This window comes from Temnothorax longispinosus, unplaced genomic scaffold (assembly GCF_030848805.1).
Source record: "Temnothorax longispinosus isolate EJ_2023e unplaced genomic scaffold, Tlon_JGU_v1 HiC_scaffold_713, whole genome shotgun sequence".
Classification (NCBI taxonomy): Eukaryota; Metazoa; Arthropoda; class Insecta; order Hymenoptera; family Formicidae; genus Temnothorax; species Temnothorax longispinosus.
In genome coordinates, this window is record NW_027270576.1 from 1 (window position 1) to 4972 (window position 4972).

The 4972-nt window shown below is 36.8% G+C and overlaps 1 pseudogene; it reads right to left on the reverse strand.

Annotated features, from left to right (window-relative positions):
• Positions 1-3973: 3973 nt before the first annotated feature.
• LOC139824957 (uncharacterized) lies at positions 3974-4839 on the reverse strand (annotated as a pseudogene).
• Positions 4840-4972: the final 133 nt, after the last annotated feature.

Sequence of the window (4972 nt, forward strand, 5' to 3'; positions counted from 1 at the left end):
TTATATCAAAAGAAAGATAAAGATTATTGAATTACCTACCTTCGACGGATCCAAGGAGCCATAATCTACATCGCCGACCAACAGCTAATTATCCTGGGGTTTTACCTCCTTAACTGCAAGAAAAAGAACCCATCAACGGAGACGTTCTGCCGGATCGAGCCACCTCGCATCACCCAGGACGTCACACCGCGCAATGCAACGCGTGTTCTCGAGGCTGCAACTGTTTCCGCGCGAATCCGCGTGCTTCTCAGCCCTTCATAGCGAATCTACCGGTCGAGATGGTTAGCCCGATCAAGCCCTTCTCGATAAGCGGCGTTGATTTTGCGGGACCATTCACGATGGTCACCCGTCGAGCCCGGGGAGTCTCTTCCTCAAAGGTGTACGACCCGGGTGGCGACGGAGTCCCGCGCGCCGTCACGGTCCGAGTGGCGGATGGCTCGACAATCTCGCGTCCCCTGGTGAAGCTGTACCCTTTGCCGATGGGCCCAGCTCCACCGGCGACTGATACGGATCTTTAAAGTCATAAAATACAACTCGGTGTATTTTGGTGGGCAGTATGTTTGGCGCTCGCTATATAATGTATATATGTATTATAGTCATTAGTTTAGTTTGTTCATATTCATGCGCTGTATTTAATCGTCTTTCGAACATCTCTAGTCTATATATCGTTTGATGTATTTCGGTGACTCGCGCGAAACGTCGGCGGATCGCGATCGACGCGGAATCGATATTTGCGCGACTCACCAATCGGTGCTGCCCTCGCTCACGCTGGCAGGGCACCCGCCTGAAGAAGATCAAGTACTCGCTCGCGACACTTTTCCAGCGCCGCGAGCACAGCTCACTCATCGTCAAGCATTCTGAGAGGACACACCTCTTATCAGGCACTCATCGTCTCGACGTCTCGGGGTAGAGACGCATATCGCTAACATTCGAGTACGAGAGATCACGGAGCCCGCTCCCTAATAGTGCAATCGCCTGCTAACTTTGCCTGCTTGCTTGCTCCTTTGGCTTTGCTTGACTTGAACTGCCTCGCCTGCTATATCTGCCTGCTTGCTTGCTGCCTTGTCCTGCCTGCCTGGCCGCCTCGCTTACCGGCCTCGCCTGCACGTGCGGCCCTCGATCTTAAAGGAAGGACGGATCCTCCAGGAGCCGACGGTACTCCGAACGGTGAGTCGCATTTCGCTTTACTACTTTTGCTTATATTTCGCTCTGGGGAGACGTTACACACCTCCCCTGGTCCTTCAAGTTTCGCTTTCTCGCTAATCCGGGTACGGCTCTACCGCCCCCCGAGCACAAACCATTCAATATAATCAAGATCCTTTTCCATTATTTCTCAAATTAAAGGAAATTCAAGATAATAAAATTTGCACTTTTACTCCATATAAATTAATCCCTTTGGATTTAAAAATAGATTTTTCAAATTTCGATTTAATAAACAAATCTGACCCTCGTTATAAAACATAAAATTCGTTATCTCTTCGGACTAGATTAATCGCACAACCTGGTCCAAATCCCGGGTAAATTACTTGAATGTTTTGACCCAAAAACGGACGAACTAAACTTTTGACAGAACGTGACATTATTTATATAATATGATGTGTATAATAATGTCCAAAAGATAATGTACACAGAGAAAAAAGCTGTTGCTTCAGTTAAAATGCTATCACGGGGTGCCAAAAACATAAGTAGTTTATTCAATTGTATTATTATCAGACCCAATATCTGAATTATTAAACCAATAATTTAATCATTGGTTTAATAATCCAGATATTGGGTCTAATAATAATAATATTGAATAAACTACTTATGTTTTTGGCACCCCGTGATAGCACTTTAATGGAAGCAACAGTTTTTTTTCTCAGTGTATTATCTTTTGGACATTATTATTGCGTATCATTAGACGAGGAGAGGCCTGCAATATTTGGATCATCTGCAGCGTATAATGTCAAACTGCTTTTTAATTTTTTTTTGCAAGAGCATACAAAATTTCTGTTGACATACGCTGCAGATGATCATCAATAATAACCATGTTTAAGGCTATTTTCCCCCTCGTCTTCAACGCTGGTTTAAGTACACAATTTGCATTTATTACGGTCGACAAAAGCCTATTACGTTTCTTTGTTTTAAGACCGGTTAAGATAGAAAATGCTCTTTTGGGATCTGCATTTGAATTCGGAAGTGATCTTACTGCATTTAGAAGTGATTTTAAATTTGGATACTTAGGATGATTAATGGATGGACGTTTTAAAATGTCTTTCCACATGTTATCAAAATTGAGTTTTGCAAGATTTTCTTTTTCTTCTGTAGTAAAATCGGAATGCAGCGTAAGCCATTCTTCTTTTAAACCATTTTCATCGAAGCCACTTAAAGTTTTTGCAATATAAGTAACATATTGCTTATTAAAGGATATTTCTCTGTTAATATCAAATAAAGCTACGTGCGGTTGAAAAACTTGTAATTTATGTAAAAATACGTTATCTACGGGTAATCTCTTTCTAATTTCCTCGGCAGCAGTGACGTAAAACTGCAAACAATTTTGTCTAATAGTAGTTGTGACATCTGCATGTCCTTCCTCCACTAAATTGCAAAGATATTCTTCGCATTCTGATCCCAAAGTTATATCAGTAAGAGATTTGTGATTCTGTTCTTCGCGAAATGAAATATTTGTGAGCAAATGTTTTAATAAATCCGGCTTTAAAAAGTTTTGACAAAGCATGAGGAAATTAACGGATTTAGATTGCAGTAAATGAATTCGTGTCTCATAAGCTTGAAAATACGCATTAAATGAATTGAAGAAATTTAAAATATATTTTAGAAACAAAAAGTACGCTTTTGTATCTACATTTTCCATTAAAGATAATAAATATTCCCCAGTCTTTGCTTTTTCAATTACGACTATTTCATGAAGAAAATTTCTTAGTGAATTCCATGACTCTGTCAATACACGAATAACGCGAAAGCCACCGAGTTTCGCATAATTTCAAAATTTTGCGATTTGTATCTTGAAAACATTCGCAAAATTCATTAAAAATAGCAAAACGGTTTGGACTACTGTTGATATAACTTGCAATTTTTCTGAGAAATTCTTCACAGAAATCAGGCATTTTAGCGCATGCAGCTTGTGCAGCCAGTGCAGCGGAATGGCAAGAACATGAAAATGTTAATAAGTTGTTGCATTTTGATTCAAGTTTGGTTTTGAAAGATAAATGTTTTCCTGTCATAACAGACGCATTGTCGCATGCTAGTGCAATAATATTTGAAAATGGTATCTCAAGTTTATACATTTTATTTTTAAATGCATTGAATAACTTTTCTGCACTATAATCTTTGTCATAAATATTAATTAACTTAACTAACTGTGACCGAATACACGCAGAAAATTTTTCTCGTAAATACAAGTATACACGAACAAAGTAAATACCATACTAATTTTGCACGGCTAGGATATAGTAGAGTTCCTATAATAAGAGTTAAGCCAATGTGGTGACGATTTTTGATTGGTCCCGTCATATGTTTCAGCCAAGTTAGTAAGAGTGAGACAAGCTGTAAGTGGGAGTGAGACAAAGCTATCATGGTCGCCATATGTTTCAGCCAAGAAGTTAGTGGGAGTGAGACAAAGCTATCATTTGGCTGTACATGGCGGCGGTTTGTCCTAACTCTTATTATAGGAACTCTAGGATATAGTCATAATATGCAAAAGACTTCAAGAAAGTATAGGAAATTTAGAGAGCAAAGAATAAAACTATACGCAGAAGTAAATATTTCCATCAAGTATGGGACTTTTTCGAGAGCGCGTTTTACTATATGTAGAACGCATGTAAAAGAAAAATTACCATACTGAATATGTCTTCTCTCCATACTATGCTGCAATATGTATAATTGCCTTAATGGTAATAAAAATACTGAGGATAATTAAATTTTATATATATAAATACACACTTTTCAGTGATAATTTTATTTATTTGGTATTTCTTTAAAACCATTTTTTAACAATATAATTTTCGCTTTCACTAAGCCTAACGCAATGTGTTACAACAGAATCAAATAAATTGTTCTTAGTTAAATAAACCCACTCAAAGTATTATCATAAATTTTGTAGGATTGTACATGTTCATCTAGATAGCACTGTAACATTCTTTTAGTTAAAATAACAAAGTTATTTTGTTCTTTATTAATAATAATAGTGTGCACAAAATAAAAATCTATTCCTTCTTCGTTGAATGTAACGATAACAGCTCTTTTGTTAATAATATTATTGTTGTAACATATCCACTTAGCAACTAATATGTTAAATTCTACTTGAAAAGGTATAATACAATTATTGACAAAAAGTATTTCGCGTACATTTTTTTGGGCAACTGGTCCAAGAGTTAACAAATGGCAGGATGAAATATTATATTGCAACCTGTAGTTTAAAAGCAGTTGGTGTTTTATAGCTATTGTTCTTGAAATATTTACTCGACTATTTGTAGCTTGTTTTTTTCCCTTCTCTATGTTTACCTGGAAATTTGCTATTTAATAAAGTTAAATATTCATTAATAATAGTGTCTAAGAAATGATACGTTTCACAATGAACTCTTGAACTAATTATAATGTCGATTATTTCCTTTAAAAGAATAACAAGCTGCCAACATTTGTCTTCCTGTGAAATAAAAGAGCCGATAATTAAACAGAAATGCCTTACTAATAACAACATTTCGGCAGAACTAATTATGATTGCTTTATTTTTTAAGTTTTGTTCTGTGATTTTCACAGGTTTATTAATATTATCTTTGTGACTGTACCGAAATGATTTAATTCTAGTATTAACGTTTATTAAAGCTAAGTATTTCTTATCAATAAAATAATTTAGAAATAACCCCAAATCGCGTATCTGCATACACCTTCTAAAATGTCATGCATAACAGTGCCAGACTAAAGTCAAGCTCAACAATTTTTCCAAGCCCGTTCCCTTGGCAGTGGTTTTGCTAGA